We start from the raw sequence: 19011 nt of genomic DNA on the forward strand, positions 1-19011 counted from the left end.
ACAGCCCTTCTCAGAGGTGTTCCTACCAGAGACATTCTAGAAGCTGCTACCTGGAGCTCAGTTCATACGTTCACCAAACAATTACCATTTACCTTTCTTCTATAAATCCAGAGCTGGCTTTGCCTCTGCTGTCCTGCAGGGCCTTATAGCTGGTCCTAATGCTGTATAAGTCCATCCTCCCAACCATAGCTTTGGGAATCTACCCAAATGTAATTACTGCAACAGTGAATTACGAAGAACGTAGTACAGTTGTGTACACTTAACATAAATGTAGATGTTCGAGTGCATTCACTGTTGCAGTCCTGGTTACCCTCCCTCCAACCCTCTGTTTTTTCTCTTACTATACCTCTTCTTCCCTTTACTATGCTTAAAAGCCTTTTTGGTGTATTTGCTTTTGTTTGGAGGTATATTTTTGTGTGTTTAATTACTTAACTATTTGGCTCCCCATTTGGTGGGGGCACCTGACATCTAGGGCAAGAAAAACTGATGTAATGGCGTCGGCTGCATGTTTTATACCCCTGACGACCTGATGTCATGGAAGAAGGGACAGCAACCGACGCAGGACCCAAGATTTTGTTAATCAGGCCGACTGAGGGCAACCTGCCAGCAGATTACCCAAATGTAATGACTGCAACAGTGAATACACTCGAACATCTACATTTATGGTAAGTGTACACAACTGTACTTTCTCGATCTCCGTAGTCCAAAATGGCTTCGTTAAGCCACCCAACTAATGATCTTCCGAAAAAACATAAGGGTAAAGACAGAGACAGTCCACATAGATCCAGAACTGCTGATGACGTTTCCGTTAAGCCAGTCGCCAGTCCGCCGGTACTCAGTGAGGTGCTTTCGCAGCCCCTGATACCCGCTACTACAGATTCACAGACCTCTACTGAGACCCATTCGGAGTCTGGTATGCTGCAAGATGCTTCTTCGACTATGGAACCTGTGGATGTCTCTACCTTGGATGGGTCCGGAGCCACTGTGCAGGTACTGGCTTCTGAGGGGTGTATTCAGGCCTACCGATTTTCATATTAAACAGACTACTTCATTTCAAGATAAGAATACCGAATTCCTCAGACCTAAAGCTCACACTACGCCTAGAAAACTGACCAAAGCACATTCTCAGGCCCATATGCCTCAAAAACAAATGATTAGATTGGCTGAAGACCTTATTATATTAATTAGGGGAAGCCAGCCTTCCCTCTCTGAGACCTAGATCTGATTTTCTCTCCCGACTCTTCTGATCAGGAATCTGATAACTATGTTCCTTCTACCAAGATTTACCCTTCTCTACTTAGGAGGATTCTGATGCAGAGGATTCCATTCCCTCTGCTTCCCCTCCAGAAGATTTTTCTTTTGGTGATACCTTGCATACCCTTAGGGAGCATTTCCACTGGGAAAGCCAGGACTATACTCAGTCCAAAAAGAGACTTAGGGAATTTTTAAACCTGCCTAAACACAGGCCTCTAGCTATTCCTCCTGTTTGGAGATTGTAGATGTTTTCTTGGAATCCAGCCTTACCCCAGACACTCTGCCTCTAGCTCCCAGGAAATCTGACAAGTACTACAGAGTACCTGACTCTCTCAAATTACTCTTCAAGAATCCTACTGCGGATCCAGAGACCATTTCCCAAGGACCAAAAGGCATTAAGGCTACTACTGCCAAAAATCCTACCCCTTCTGATAGGGACTCTAAAGCTTTAGACAGATGGGGTAAGAAGGTATACACTTCTGCTACTTTGGCCATTATGGCTTTAAATTGCCATTTTCATATGCTAAAGTATCAGCAGCATATTATGAGACTACTTAAACAGAAAATTATGTTGATTCCTGACTGTGCTGAACGCAAAGATTTACAAGAGTTAACACATTCCTTGCATTGTGGTTTTGATGCTTTAGAAGCATCTTGCAGGGCTGCTGTCACTGGGTCTGTACTTAGAAGTCATGCTTGGCTTAAGGAACAAAACTTGCCAGATCATGTTAAAGCTAAATTACTGGATGCACCCTTAAACAAAGAGCGCCTTTTTGGCAACAAAACAGAAAAAGAGGAAAAAGCTAAATCTGTGCCAACTGTTAAAAGATTTTCTTACAAGTACAGCCACCTAGATTCAGTAGGCATTGGCCTTCAAAGAGCTGGTCCTTTCCAGGCCTCCTCAGTCCAAACCCAGGAGCAGCAGACCAGCAAGACTTCAGTCTCAGGCTATGCACAGATCTAAGCAGTGGGGGGCTCCCACTTCCAAAGCAGGGAGTAGTAAACCACCCCCTATGGAAAAAATGGCACAATGACTTATCCTTAACTCTTCCAAGCCACTTGCTCCCTTAGGAGGAAAGCTCGCCCTGCATGCAAAAAAGTGGGAACTCATTACCCAGGACAAATTTGTTTTAAACATAGTTTCCCTAGGATACAGATTCCACTACCACTTACTCCCACCCCCAAGTGGATGGCCAGACCTCCCCCCAAATCAGTGGGCGGAGGCCCAAAAACAAGTGCTATCTCTCCTCAGTATCAGGGTTATTCAACCTGTCCCAACAGAACAAAGGGGACAAGGTTTTTATTTAACTGTTTCTGATTCCCAGAAAAGAAAACTCCTGACGTCCTTTCCTGGACCTGTGTATTCTCAGCACCTTTCTGGTGGTTCCAAAATACAAAATGCTAACTCAACAGCTTCTTCCTATGCTAGCCAAGTATGCCTGGCTGGCAACCCTAGACTTAACAGAAGCTTATCTGCACATCCCAATAAGGGAATCCTGCAGAAAATACCTATGTTTTAGGGCAGGCTCCATGCACTGTCAGTTCTCTGCACTTTCCTTTGGCTTATCTACTGTGCCCAGGGTATTCACAAAGTGCCTAGCTCCAGCCATTACATTTTGCAGGCAGAGAATTATTCAGATTTATCCATAGTTGGATGATTGCCTGATTCAGGCAGAGAGTAGGGACTTGCTATTACAACACCTGGCATTTGTAAACAGACTTCTAACCTCACCGGGGTACACCATCAACGAGAAGAAATCACACTTATTACCCTGCCAACAGATTGTATTCCTGGGAGCAAGCTTGAACACAACTTCCCAGATGGCTTTCCTCACTCCAGAGAAACAAGTTTATTTGACAACCCACTTCAAACTATTGCCCACAAAAAACCCAGCTATCTGCAAGGAAAATCTTGCAAGCCCTGGGGTTCATGGCCTCTTGCATTCTGTTAATTCCATATGCAAGGCTGTGCATATGAGGAAACTTCAATGGTATCTAAAAATAATATGGTGTCAGCATTTTTAAGACCTGGAAACAATGATTCTTATCCTTCCTTGTCTAAGAGCAGAGTTCCTTTGGTGGGCAGAGGCCTGCTACCACAACAAGGAACTCCCTTTCACTCTACCCCCTGCCGCCCAAACCCTAACAATAGATGCATCAGACTGTGCATGGGGGGCTCACATGGCAGGGCAGTGCATTCAGGGCAAATGGAACTCAAAACAGATGCACCTGCATATCAATCAAAAAGAAATGTTAGCTGTACAGAATGCTCTGACAGCCTTCAAAGACCTTATTATTCCAGTACAACTATTGGTAAAGACAGACAACACCACACTTGTGGTACATAAAAAAACAGGGGTGAACCCATTCCTCCCACTCTGCAGACTAGCCATGGCTCTGTGGAACACAGCCTTGAGCTACCAAGTGAGCCTACAAGCTCAATTCCTGCCAGGCAAACTAAATTCACTGGCAGACCAGGTAAGCAGAAATCTCATGGACCCACACGAATGGAAACTGGAACCCAAAATATTAAAGCTCTTGAGGAACAAAGGGGGGACACCAGAGGTAGACCTGTTTGCCACCCCTCAGAACTGCTAATTGAACAAATTATGCACCAGAACTCCCCACACCCAAGCTTAGAAAGTAGATGACCTGTCCTTTACCTTGGAAAGCCTCTCAGTTTATGGCTTTCCTCCTCTGCCACTCCTCTCGAAGGTTCTACTAAAGATCAAACAGGACAAGCCGAGGACATTACTGATTGCACCAAACTGGCCACGCCAGCACTGGTACCCCCTTTTGCACAGTCTGACAGTGCTACAACCATGACACCTGCCTCAGACCCCTTCCCTGCTCTCCCAGCAGACGGGCTAGATTCTGCACCTTCAGCTTCAAACCCTGAACCTTGCAGCCTGGCTTAATTCCCTGAGCTCACCTCTAGCAACAGTCAGTAAGCAGGTGCTGGATGTTCTGCGTGTTTCACTGTTGCAGTCATTACATTTGGGTAATCTGCTGTCAGGTTGCCCTCAGTCGGCCTGAATTCCAAAGTCTTGGGTCCTGCGTCAGTTGCTGTCTTCTTTTCCATGACTTCAGGTCGTCAGGGGTATAAAACATGCAGCTGACGCCATTTTCTTAAGTCTTTCTTGCCGTGCGGTGCCCGAAGCAGAAGCATTTTGCAAGTGCCGGTCAGCCAACTACTGAAATATTCGAGTTTGAGTTTCAGAACCGAAGTCTTCACTAAAGCTAAGTACCCCATTGGGGAAACTTTTTTCTTGCTTTTTACCGATGTCAGAAAAAGTTAATAATTGTATTACCTGTGGGAAGCAAATACCTGATAAGGATTTCCATTTATATTGTATTCCTTGCCTAGACCCTGATCACAACGTGCCTGGCTGTCGGTTTTGTGCACTATTAAGCGTCAGTATATTTTTGCATCAAAGTATTTTGGAAACGTATTTAACTACCCAGAAATGTCGTCGGATAGCAATCCGGCTACCGGAGTACATAAAAAACGCAAAGAAAAGGACAGAGAAAGGCAGTCGAGATCCAAAACTGACGACGAAGCTTCTCCTAAGCCAGTCACCGGTACTCAGTGAGGAGCTTTCGCAGCCCTTGATACCTGCTACCTTCGAGTCGCAGGCCTCTATCGACACCCATGTGGAGTCCGGCATTCCACAAGATACTCATGGTATTGGACCGACGGATGTATCTCCCTCGAATGGGTCCGGAGCCGCTTTGCAGGCACCGGCTTCTTAGGGTGTATTCAGACCTCAACATTTGTATATCAAACAGACGACAGCTGCAAAGACAAAAGCAACTTCTAAAACTAAAAAAATGATGCATGAGCCACGTGCACAGGCCTCTATGCCTAAAAAACAGATGATCAAAATGGCTGAAGACCTTATTACCTTGACCAGGGGTACCCATCCCCCTCCAGATAAGAGGCCTAGGCAAGACACTGATTATGAATCTTCAGATCAGGTTTCTATTTCTTCTGATTCCTCTTCTGATCAGGAATTATCTATACCTCCCTATGAGGATTCTGATGCTGAGGACAGTATTCCATCTGCATCTCCTTCTGAGGATTATTCATTTGGAGAAACCTTGCATACTTTGAGGGAGCATTTTCACTGGGAGAGTCAAGACTTCTCAGAATCAAAAAAGAGGCTCAGGGATTTCCTCCTTCTCCCTCAGCACAAGCCTTTAGCCATTCCCCTTGTTTTAGACATTGTGGATGATGTGTTTTCGGAGTCAAGCTTGACCCCCTGACTCCTAACTTCCGGCTCCCAGTAAGCTTGACAGATGTTACAGGGTCCCGGACTCGCATACATTTTTATTTAGAAACCCTGCTGCTGATCCTGAAACTATTTCACAGGGTCAAAGGGAGTTAAGGCTTCAACAGCAAAAAATCCTACCCCCTCTGACAGAGATTCAAGGGCACTAGACAGATGGGGAAAAAGGTTTATACATCTGCAACCTTGGCAGTCAGGGCCTTAAATTGTCAATTTCATGTGCTTAAGTACCAACAACATGTTATGGGATTGCTGAAACAGAAAATGATGCCGATTTCAGATTGTGCAGAAAATAAAGAATTGCAGGAAATATTGCATGCAGCTGAACAAGTTGGAAAGCATACTTTGCAATGTGGTTTTGATTCCTTAGAGGCCTCCTGCAGGGCTGCAGTTACTGGATCTGTGATTAGGAGGCATGCCTGATTAAAGGAACAATATTTGCCTGATCATGTTAAAGCTAAATTGCTAGATGCACCTTTACAGCATGATTCTCTGTTTGGTTTTAAGGCAGAGGAGGTTTTAAAGAAAATGGAAGACAAAGCTAAATCTGTGCAAACTGTCAAAGACTTCTTACAAGTGCAGCCACCAAGATTCAGTAGACATTGGCCTACAAAAAATTGGGCTTTTCCTGTGTCAGACAGAGCTCAAATGGGCAAATCCAGATGCCCTAAGGGTTCCAGATACCAGGCGCAAGATTCATACAGGTCAAAGCAATGGTAAGCTTCCACCTCCAAATCTGGAGGAGATAAAGTGCAAACCTACAGAAAGCAATCCCAATGACTTCCCTCTGCCTACACCAAGCACTTATCTTTTGGCAGCACCCATAGGGGGAAAATTAGCACTTTTTGCTCAAAATTGGCAGTTAAAAACCCACGACAAGTTGATACTAAACATCGTATCACAGGGATACAGATTCCATTTCCACACTCTGCCAATGGCAAATGGTTGGCCAGATCTGCCAAAAAATCAATGGGCAGAGGCACAGAAACAGGTTACGTCCCTCATGGATATGGGGCCATTCAGACAGTACCAGAACAGAAAAAAGGACAAGGTTTTTACTCAAGACTGTTCTTGGTACCCAGAAAGGACAAAGCCTGGCGGCCAATACTGGATTTATCGATTTTGAACACATACCTGGACATTCCAAAATTCAAAATGCTGACATTGCAGCAGCTTCTGCCCATGCTGGGCAAGAATGCTTGGCTGGTGACTTTAGACCTAAAAGAGGCATACCTGCATGTCCCAATAAGACAATCGTGCAGAAGAAACCTCAGATTCAAGGCTGGCTTAATGCATTACCAATTCTCTGCACTGCCCTTTGGCTTATCTACTGCGCCCAGGGTCTTTACAAAGAGACTGGCACCAGTAATTGCATTTTGCAGACAAAGTAGTATACAAATTTATCTTTACTTAGACAACTGTCTCATTCAAGCAGAGAACAAGGATACTCTTCTTCGACACCTGGCGTTTGTGAAAAGGCTTCTAACATACCTAGGGGTACACAGTAAACGAAAAGAAATAACAACTGGTACCCCTCTCAAAAGATAACATTCCTGGGTGCAAACTTGGATACAACTGCCCAGATGGCTTACCTCACGCCAGACAAGCAAAGGCAACTGACTGCTTACTTCAAACTGATGGCAACAAAACCCCAGTCTTCTGCAAGGCAAATTCTGTAGGCTCTGGGCTTCATGGCATCCTGCATCCTACTAATTCCAAAAGTAAAATCTTCGTACCAATGCCAAAGTCCTCCAGACCAGAAAACAACAAGCAGCAAACAAAAGACCTCCAGACCAGAATTAAGACTGCATATGAGGAAACCTCAATGGTACCTAAAACTTTTATGGAGTCAGCATTCACACAGTCTGGAAACAATGATTCCTCTCATTCCCTGCCTGCAACAGGAGTTTCTGTGGTGGGCAAAGGCATGTCACCAAAACATGGGACTGCCCTTCACTCTACCCCCTGCCAGCCAAACCTTAACAACAGACCCATCAGATTATGCCTGGGGGGCTCACATGGCAGGAAGATGCATTCAGGGCTTATGGACACCAAAACAAATGCATCTACATATCAACCAGAAAGAGATGTTAGCTGTTCAAAATGCCCTAACAGCCTTCAAGGACTTACTTCAAACAGGACAACTACTGATAAAGACGGACAACACCACAGTCCTGTAGTGTATAAACAAGAAAGGGAGCACACACTCATACCCCCTTTGCAGATTAGCCATGGCACTGTGGGACACAGCTTTGACCTACCAAATACAAGCTCAATTCCTGCCAGGAAAACAAAACACTCTGGCAGACTATTTAAGCAGAAACCTTATGGATCCTCACGAGAGGAAACTAAATCCACAAGTCTTCAGCATGATAACAGAGAAATGGGGGAGCCCAGACATAGATCTATTTGCCTCTCCTCAAAATTATCAATTGAAAAGATTCTGCACAAGGACTTATCGCAAACAAGCATGGAAAGTGGACGCCCTATCCTTCAGTTGGAAAAACCTATAAGTTTACACCTTTCCTCCTCTGCCTCTTCTACCCAAGGTCCTCTTAAAAGTCAGACAAGAGAAGCCAAAGATGATATTAATTGCCCCTGACTGGCCCCACCAATACTGATACCCAATCCTAAGGAACTTGACTGAATACCCAGTCTGGACCTTGCCTCACCAGCCTGGACCTTACCTCAAGGACCACATCTACTGTCCCAGCAAAACAATCCGATCCTGCACAATCAACTACAGACTCTGAACCTGGCATCATGGCTAATCATGTAGTCATACAAATAACACCTTTCAGTAAAGCTGTGATGGATGTCATTTTGGAAGCCAGAAGGCTTAGTACTAGAAAATCTTATGCTGACAAATGGAAGAGATTCTGTGCTTGGAATCAAGCACAAGGAACTGATGCAGCAAAACCAAATATTCGTCAGATATTACAATACTTAACTGAGATGCTTGACAAAGGCCTATCTTTCTCATCAATCAAAATCCATGCCTGTGCCATTTTGGCTTATTACAATACAGAGCCACCAGTCTTTTCTCATCCTGTACTAAAGCAGTATCTTAGAGGAGCCAAAAATTTAAGGCCTCCTAGAAGAGCACCATTACCTGCATGGGACCTCAATTATGTGTTGGAAAAGCTCACCCTGCCTCCATTTGAACCAGCTACTACCGCTGATTTAAAGTTCTTATCATGGGAAAACGGCTCTGCTACTAGCAATTATTTCAGAAAGAAGAGTTTCAGAGCTACAGGCCCTCATGGCTGTAGAGTCGTTTATCATATTTTACCCAGCCAGGGTGTCTCTGAGGACAAATCCTACTTTTATGCCTAAGGTGGTTTCCAGTGTGGCTCTTAACCAAACAATTCATCTGCCAACTTTTTTATCCAAATCTGCAGAACAAGGGGGAGAGAATTCTGCATTTCTTGGACGTACACAGACAACTAAGATTCTACTTGAGCAGGACAAAAGCTCTAAGAAAAACTGAGCAATTACTAGTGTCATATGCTGCAGGATCAGAAGGAAAGGCTATTTCAAAGCAGACAGTTTCAAAGTGTATAAGCCACTGCATCCGTTTCTGCTACTTACACCATGGTAAACCTATGCCCAAGGGCATTAGGTCTCATTCCACCAGAGCTGCAGCTTCTTCAGCAGCCTTTCTCAAAGGAGTACCAAACAAAGACATTCTAGAGGCTGCTACTTGGAGTTCTGTTCACACCTTTACAAAGCATTACCATTTGCCTCTCTACTCTAAGTCCAGGGCAGGCTTTGCCAATGCAGTGCTGCAGGGCCTTATAGCCGCACCTAATGCTGTTTAGCTCCAGCCTCCCAACCATAGCTTTGGGATTCTACCCAAATGTAATGACTGCAACAGTGAAACATGAAGAACATAGTACAGTTGTGTACACTTACCATAAATGTAGATGTTCGAGTGTATTCACTGTTCCAGTCCAGGTTACCCTCCCATTATCCCCCTGTCATTCTGATGTTTATCTTTCCTTCTCTATGTGGTGTATTTGCTTGTAGATGAAGGTAAAGTTTATATTGTTGCATGTATATATGTATATATATATGTGTGTGTGTGTGTGTGTATATATATATATATATATATATATATATATATATATATAGATATCTGTATATCTATATATATATATATATATATATATATATATATATATATATATAGATATCTGTATATCTATATATATATATATAGATATATATATAGATATCTGTATATATATATATATATATATATATATATATATATATATATATATATAAAATTTTGCTACCTTTTGGGGGGCACCTGACATTGGGGACAAGAAAAACTAAAGAAAATGGAGTCAGCTGCATGTTTTATACCCCTGATGACCTGACGACATGGAAGAGAAGACAGCAACCGACGCAGGACCCAAGACTTTGAAATTCAGGCCGACTGAGGGCAACCTGCCAGCAGATTACCCAAATGTAATGACTGCAACAGTAAATACTATCGAACATCTACATTTATGGTAGGTGTACACAGCTGTACTATGTCATTCTTGAGGCAAGGAGGCCTAGTACTAGAAAGTCCTATTCAGAAAAGTGGAAAAGATACCGTTCCTGAAGCCAGGCTCAGGGGGATGGGCACAACGGTGTCCGGCTTACCTCATATTCTAGATTATTTAACAGAAATGCTCCACAAGGGCCTATCTTTCTCTTCAATTAAGATTCATGCCTCTGCCATCTCAGCACATTATAATACTGAGCCACCCTTCTTCTGTCATCCCGTGCTAAAACAATTCCTTAGTGGGGCCAAAAATTTAAGACCCCCCAGGAGAGCTCCCACTCCAGCATGGGATCTTAACTTTGTATTGGGAAAACTCACCCCCCCCCCCCCTTTGAATCACTTGGTACAGCAGAGATGAAATTCCTTTCTTGGAAAACAGCCTTACTTCTAGACATCACCTCAGCAAGAAGAGTGTCTGAACTGCAGGAATTCATGGCAGTGGAACCCTTCATTATCTTCATGTGGACAGGGTTTCCCTCAGAACCAATCCATTCTTTATGCCCAAGGTGGTGTCTAGTGTGGCTCTAAACCAGTCCATTCATTTGCCTACGTTTTTCACTAATCCTCAAAATAAAGGGGAAAGGATACTGCATTCTCTGGATATGCACAGACAGCTTAGATTCTGTTTGGACAGGACTAAGCCTCTCAGAAAATCTGACCAGCTGCTAGTTAGCTTTGCTGCAGGGGCAGAGGGGAAGCCCATTTCAAAGCAAACCATTTCCAAATGGATAGCCCGTTGCATCCATTTCTGCTACAAGCACCATGGAAAACCTACCCCACAGGAGTATAAAATCACATTCCACCAGGGCTGCATCTACCTCTACGTCATTTCTCAGAGGATTCCCTACCAGGGACATCCTGGAAGCTGCTACCTGGAGTTCTGTACATACTTTCACCAAGCATTTACCACCTGCCTATCTTTTCTAAATCCAGAGCTGGATTTGCCACAGCAGTCTTTCAGGGCCTGGTTGCTAGCCCTAATGCTCTTTAACTATCTCCCCCCTTCCTTTGCTTTGGGAATCAACCCAAATGTGATGACTGCAACAGTGAAACACGAAGAACATAGTACAGTTGTGTACACTTAACATAAATGTAGATGTCCGAGTGTATTCACTGTTGCAGTCCTGGTTACCCTCCCTTCAGCCCCCTGACTTGTCTTGACTTTTACCTTTCCTTCTTGTTTGGCATATTTTATATCATGTGTATTTACTTTTTGTTGGGGGTCTTCCATGCCATATAATTGCTTCCTATTGTGGGGGCACCTGACATCTGGGGCAAGAAAAACTGATGTAATAGCGTCGGCTGCATGTTTTATACCCCTGATGACCTGACATCATGGAAGAAGCGACAGCATCCGATGCAGAAATCTGAAGACACTGGTATTCAGGCCGGCTAAGGGCTACCTGTAGGCAGATAACCCAAATGTGATGACTGCAACAGTGAATACACTCAAACATCTACATTGATGGGAAGTGTACACAACTGTACTTTATGTGGTACCTCAACCAACAGGGAGGAACAAAAGCGTACCACCTGTGCACACTAACCTTACTGATGTGGGACCTAGCCTCTCGCCACAACTTGCCCCTGCAGGTATCCTACATCCCCTCGCAGGACAACAAACACGTAGACCTTCTAAGCAGGACATCCTTTCCACAACATGAATGGATGCTGGACAGGACCGTCTTCCTAGACATTGTCCACTAGTGGGGCACTCCTCAAATAGACTTGTTTGCCTCCCACCAGAACAGACAACTGCAGAGCTTCTGCACCAAGACCTACTCCCCTCTAGCTTGGAGAGTAGACACTTTCAGCATTTCTTGGAAGGAGAAGTTTCTATATGCCTTTCCTCCATTCCCACTAATTCGGAAAGTCCTCCTGAAAATCAGGAGAGACAAAGCAAAAATCTTGTTGGTGACTCTGGTCCCCCCCTACTTCACAATTTAGCCAAGGGCAATCACCACAAGTTACCCCACAAGGTGGACCTCCTGACACAACAAAAGCGAGCCCTCATCCACCCACACTTGCAGATGTTGTCACTGACACTGTGGGTGATAAACTTTTAATTCCTTTCAGGCACCACTACTCAGAGGACGTGCTTTCAGTCCTGAGGGAGGCCAGACAACCTACTACAAGAAAATCATACCTAGCTAAATGGGAAAGATTTTCAAAATGGTGTTTGGACAAGGGAAGGGACCCATGCATTTGCAGACTCCCTCTCTACTTCTTGCATGTGTGTGTGTCAACTTGTAAAAGGTAGACTTTCATACTCCAGTAAAAGTTCACCTTTCTGCAATTTCAGCCTGCCTACCATTAGACCTTCCCTTACTAGCCAGGCTCGATGTTAAGCTTTTCTTAAAAGGTGTCTTACACATAAGGCCTCCAAGAAAGCCCATCCCACCACCCTGGGACCTTAACTTCATTCTGGAAAAGCTAACCCAGCACCCATTTGAACTTGCTGGAACAGATATTCTACAGATGTGTACATGGAAAACTGTACTGCTAGTGGCCATCACTTCAGCCAGAAGGGTGTCAGAACTACAGGTCTTAATGGCCTGACCCCCTTATACTACTTTCCACAAGGCAGTGGCAGGCTCCAAAGCTTCTTAAAGGCCTGGACACTGCTTCCATTATGGAAGCAGCGACATGGTCCACCATTCACACTTTCACCAAACAATACAATTTCAACAATGTCTCCAGAACACGAGTATGAATTGCCAGAACAATCCTGCAGGGCTTTGTAGAATCAGCCTCATCATCCGCCACACTTTCTTCCAGTTCAGCTGTGGTACTATCCCACAACAAGAATACTGCAATATAGAATAGAACGACATAGAATAGTTTTGTAAAATCTTACCATAATCGTAGATGTCCTTCTCTTTCATGCTGTAGTATTCCTTCCCACCCACCAAAAAACCCATTCTCTTTATCTTACTCAGTCCAGCATATCCTTATACCCTGTGGTATCCTATACCCTACCCTGGTGACCTATGAAAACCACATAAGGGCTGGCCCAATGTCTGACATCACTGGCATCTCCTCCTGCTGGGTTTTCAAGATGTTCATCGTGTTTCACTGTTGCAGTCATTACACTTGGATTATCCTGCTGGCAGGCTACCCGCTGTCGGCCTGAATTCCAAAGTCTTGGTCTGGCGTCGGTTGCTATCGCCTCTTCCCTGACGTCAGTGCAACAGGGGTATAAAAGATGCAGCCGACGCCATTTTCTTCAGTCTTTCTTGCCGAGCGGTGCCCGAAGCTAAAGCAGTTCGCAAGTGCCGTTCGGCCGAATCCTGAGCCTTTCAAATTCGAATTTCAGATCTGAAGTCTTCATTAAAGCTAAGTACCTCGTTGGGGAAACTTTTTTCTTGCTCCAGACCGATGTCAGAAAAAGTTAACAATTGTATTTCTTGTGGGAAGCAAATACCTCATAAGGATTTTCACTGTTACTGCATTCCTTGCCTAGGCCCTGACCACGACGTTGCTTGTTGTCGGTTTTGTGCTAGATTTAACCAACGCAGTATTAAGCGTTGGTTCGACTTTGCCTTTTATTACTTTGGCCGCAGATTCAATTATACAATGCCGGTGGAACAGCCAACAACCGGAGTTTATAAAAAACGCAGGGATAAAGACAAGGACAGGCATCCGAGGTCCAAAACCGACGATGAGGCTTCTTCTAAGGTAGTCGTCGGTTTGCCGGTTCTCAGTGAGGTGTTTTCGCAGCCCCTGACACCTGCTACCTCAGAGTCACAGGCCTCTTCTGACTCCCACGTGGAGCCGACTGGGCCTCTGGAAACTCAAGGTATTGGCTCCTCGGAAACTATTCCCTCAGATGGGTCTGGAGCCGCTGTGATGGCATCGGCTTCTGAGGGTGTTTTCAGACCTACACAGTTATATGTAAAGCCATCTTCAGCTTCAAAGCCAAAGACTAAAGTAGCTCTAAAGACAAAGAAACAAGTACAGCATTCCCCAGGACAGACTTCCATGCCTAAAAACAAATGCTCAAAATGGCCGAAGACCTTATTACTTTGATCAGGGGTTCCCATCCCCCTCCTGATAAGAGGGCCTAGACAAGAGACAGAAAATGAATCTTCACTTCAGGTGTCCATTTCCTCCAATTCCTCCTCTGATCAGGAATACTCTCTTCCTCCCTATGAAGATTCTGATGCTGAAGAGTCTATTCCTTCAGCTTCTCCTCCTGAGGATTACTCTTTTGGGGAAACACTGCATACTGTGAGGGAGCACTTTCATTGGGAGAGCCAGGATTATTCAGAATCCAAGAAAAGGCTCAGAGATTTTCTTTTACTTCGTCAGCACAGGCCCCTTGCTATTACCCTGTTCTGGACATTGTAGATGATGCTTTTTCAGAGTCCGGCCTTTCCAGACTATATACCCCCTGCACCCGTTAAGCCAGACAGGTACTACAGGGTTTCAGATTCACACAAATGTCTATATAAAAACCCTGGTGCTGACCCAGAAACTATTTTTCAGGGTCCCAAAGGGGTCAAGGCTTCCACAGCAAAAAACCCTGTTCCCTCTGATAGAGATTCTAGAGCACTGGACAGATGGGGGAAAAAGTTTACACTTCTGCTACCTTGGCTGTTAGGGCTTTAAATTGTCAGTTTCATATGCTTAAATATCAGCAATACTTAATGTCACTGTTAAAACAGAAAATGTTAACAAATTCTCAATTTGCCGAAAACAAGGAAATGCAGGATTTATTGCATGCAGCTGAACAGGTGGGAAAACATACTTTGCAATATGGTTTTGATTCTTTGGAGGTCTCTTGCAGGGCCGCTTTAACGGGTTCTGTGAATTGAAGGCATGCTTGGTTAAAGGAACAAAATCTGCCTGATCATGTTAAAGCAAAACTATTTGGTGCTCCATTACAGCATGATACTTTGTTTGGTGCTAAGGCAGAAGAGGTGTTGAAGAAAATGGTGGATAAAGTGAAATCTATGCAGACAGTTAAGGATTTCTTACAGGTACAGCCACCCAGATTTAGCAGGGACTGGCCTTCAAAAAATTGGTCCTTTCCTGTGTCAGATAGACCACAAAGAGGCAGATCCCAGCCCCAAGGCTCATACAGGCCTAAATAATGGGGTGATTCTACCTCCAAAAGTGGAGAAGACAAATCTCAAACTTATAGGAAACAGTCCCAATGACTTTACTCTACCAGTACCAAGCTCTTATCTTTTGGACGCTCCTTTAGGGGGAAAGCTAGCACTTTTTTCACAAAACTGGCACACGCTCACCCAGGTCAAATGGGTCTTGAATATAGTGTCCCAGGGCTACAGGTTCCACTTTCACACCCTGCCAAGGGGAAAGATATGCCAGACCTGCCACACAATCAGTGGGCAGAGGCGCAAAAACAAGTTTCATCCCTCGTGGACATGAGGGCCATTCAGCAAGTACCACAGCAAGAGCAGGGACAAGGATTTTACTCCAGACTTTTCTTGGTACCCAGAAAGGACAAAGCCTGGAGACCAGTACTGGACCTGTCTATTCTAAATACTTTTCTGGACATTCCAAAATTCAAACTGTTGACTCTGCAGCAGCTTCTGCTCATGCTGGGCAAGTAGGCTTGGCTTGTAACGTTGGACCTAAAAGAGGCATACCTGCATGTACCAATTGAACAATCTTGCAGAAGATACCTCAGATTCATAGCTGGCTTAATGCACTACCAATTCTCTGCACTGCCCTTTGGCTTATCTACTGCGCCCGGGGTCTTCACAAAATGCCTGGCACCAGTAATTGCATTTTGCAGACAGAGGAATTCAAATATATCCTTACTTGGACGACTGCCTTATTCAAGCAGAGAACAAGGACATTCTACTAAAACATCTGGCGTTTGTAAAAAGATTATTAATTTACCTAGGGTACACAGTAAACGAAAAGAAATCAAAACTAGTATCCTCTCAAGAGATAATATTCCTGGGTGCAAGCTTAAATACAACTGCCCAGATGGCTTAACTCACGCCGGACAAAGAAAGGCAACTGACTTCTTACTTCAAAGTGTTGGCAGCAAAGACCCAGTTGACTACAAGAAAAATTCTGCAGGCTTTGGGCTTCATGGCATCCTGCATTCTACTAATTCCATATGCCAGACTGCATATGAGGAAACTACAATGGTATCTAAAAAAGTGTTTGGACTCAACATTGCCACAGACTGGAAACGTTTATTACCCTCCTTCCTTGCCTGCAACAGGAGTTTCGATGGTGGGCGCAGGCCTGTCACCACAACAAAGGACAGCCATTCAGCCAACCCACAGCCAGACAGGCAATAACAACAGATGCACAGATTATGCCTGGGGGGCCCACATGGCAGGAAAATGTATTCAGGGCGCATGGCCCACAAGCCAAAGGCATCTTTATATCAATCAAAAAGAGATGTTGACTGTTCAGAATGCCCTGACAGCTTTTAAGGATCTACTACATCCAGGACAACTACTGGTAAGGACGGACAATACTACAGTCATGTGGTACATAAACAAGCAGGGAGGCACACATTCCTACCCCCTCTGCAGACAAGCCATGACTTTGTGGGACATAGCATTGACTTATCAAGTACACCTGCAAGCACAATTCCTGCCAGGAAAGATAAATACTCTGGCAGACGAACTAAGCAGAAACCTCACGGATCCCCACGAGTGGAAACTGGATCCACAAGTCTTCAATATGATAACAAAGGAATGGGGATGCCCAGACATAGATCTATTTGCCTCCCCCCACAACTGCCCACTACAGAGATTCTGCACAAGGATCTATCACAAGCAAGCATGGAAAGTGGATGCTCTATCATTCAGCTAGGAAACCCTAACAGTTTATGCCTTTCCTCCTCTGCCTCTCCTCCCCAAGGTACTCTTCAAGGTCAGACAAGAGAAACCAAAAATTATTCTGATTGCCCCAGACTGGCTCCTCCAGCACTGGTACCCAATCCTAAGGTGCTTGTCTCAAGGCCCAGCCTGGACATTACCTCTGATTCCTCACTTACTGACCCTACAAAACAATCAGATCCTGCACAGCCAACTCAGGACCCTAAATCTGGCAGCATGGCGTATAATGTAGCCATTCAGAACACACCTCTCTCTAAAGCAGTAATGGATGTTATTTTGGAGGCCAGGAGGCCCAGTACCAGAAAATCTTATGCAGAAAAATGGAAGAGATTCTGTGCTTGGAACCAGGCACAAGGAATTGACATGTTTGTACCAATTATTCCTCAGATTTTGCAATACTTAACTGAGGTGCTGGACAAAGGCCTATCCTTTTTATCTATAAAAATCCATGCCTCTGCCATTTCAGCTCATTACAATACGGAACCATCTATTTTTTTCTCATCCATTTCTAAGTCAGTACCTCAGAGGGGCCAAAAATATAAGACCCCCAAGGAGAGCACCAATACCTGCATGGGACCTCAACTATGTCTTGGAAAAACTCACACTACCGCCATTTGAGCCAGCCACTACAGCTGAGATAAAATTCTTATCATGGAAAACAGCTCTGCTCCTAGCAATAACCTCTGCAAGACGAGTCTCCTAGTTACAGGCACTCATGTCTGTGGAACCTTTTATAATTTTCCTTCCAGACAGGGTTTCTCTAAGGACGAACCCGACTTTCATGCCTAAGGTAGTGTCCAATGTGGCCCTTAACCAGACCATTAATTTGCCTACTTTTTATCCAAACCCACAGAATAAGGGTGAGAGACTCCTACATTCTTTGGACATACACAGACAGCTACGTTTCTACTTGGACAGAACTAAAGCTTTCAGAAAGACTGAGCAACTCTTAGTGGGATATACTGCAGGATCACAAGAAAAGGCTATCTCTAAGCAGACTATTTCAAAATGGATAGGTCACTGCACAACTTGGCAAAACAGTGCCTAAGGGCGTTAGGCCACATTCAACCAGAGCAGCAACCACTTCAGCAGCCTTCCTCAGAGGAGTACCAACCAAAGACATTTTAGAGGCTGCAACTTGGAGTTCAGTGCACACTTTTACCAAGCACTATCACTTACCCCTCTTTACTCTAAATCCAGAGCAGGCTTTGCCACTGCAGTTTTGCCGGGCCTTATAGCCCCTCCTAATCCTGTTTAGATCCAGCCACCCAACCTCTGCTTTTGGATTCAACCCAAGTGTAATGACTGCAACAGTGAAACATGATGAACATAGTACAGTTGTGTACCTACCATAAATGTAGATTTATTTATTTATTTTACATTTCTTGACCGGGCTAGTCTAACTGGATATATGTCCATTTTCAGTAGAGGCTCGGGAAGAAAAGCTCCAAGCACTAGCAGTGACAAAGAATACAGTATTTAGTAAATAGTCAAGTTACAGTACATTGTGTTGGCAAGAACAAAAATAGTAATAATTCATTTAGTAGGTTGAAGTGAAACCAAGACAATAACATATATTTTTTTTTTAGATGTTCGAGTGTATTCACTGTTGCAGTCCGGGTTACCCACCCACCAACCCCCTTTTCTTTGCTGGAACTTATCTGTACTTCTCTACCCCATACAACTTATGTGGTGTATTTGCTGTAAATGAAGGAAATCTTTGTTTTAGTACATGCATATTTATTGGCATAATTTTTAGCCTTTCTTTGTGGGGGCACCTGACATCTGGGGCAAGAAAAACTGAAGAAAATGGTGTAGGCTGCATCTTTTATACCCCTGGCACACTGACGTCAGGGAAGAGGTGACAGCAACTGACACCGGACCAAGACTTTGGAATTCAGGCCGACTTCGGGTAGCCTGCCAGCAGGATAACCCAAGTGTAATGACTGCAACAGTGATTACACTCGAACATCTACATTTATGGTAGGTACACCTGTACTTTCTGAGGTCTGTGCGTTCAGACTTCACATTTAAGGCCCCTGGTTTATGGCCCTATGCGTGCTTCCCACACAGCTGC

At 44.4% G+C, this 19011-nt stretch overlaps 1 protein-coding gene across 1 annotated transcript in view; it reads left to right on the top strand.

The window, feature by feature from the left end:
* CWC22 (CWC22 spliceosome associated protein homolog) overlaps nt 1-19011 on the top strand; it is a 2826743-nt gene that overhangs the window by 1449823 nt on the left and 1357909 nt on the right. The window lies entirely within an intron of this gene.

The sequence above is a fragment of the Protopterus annectens genome, chromosome 6.part0 (genome assembly GCF_019279795.1).
Source record: "Protopterus annectens isolate FY-2018-M chromosome 6.part0, PAN1.0, whole genome shotgun sequence".
Lineage (NCBI taxonomy): Eukaryota > Metazoa > Chordata > Ceratodontiformes > Protopteridae > Protopterus > Protopterus annectens.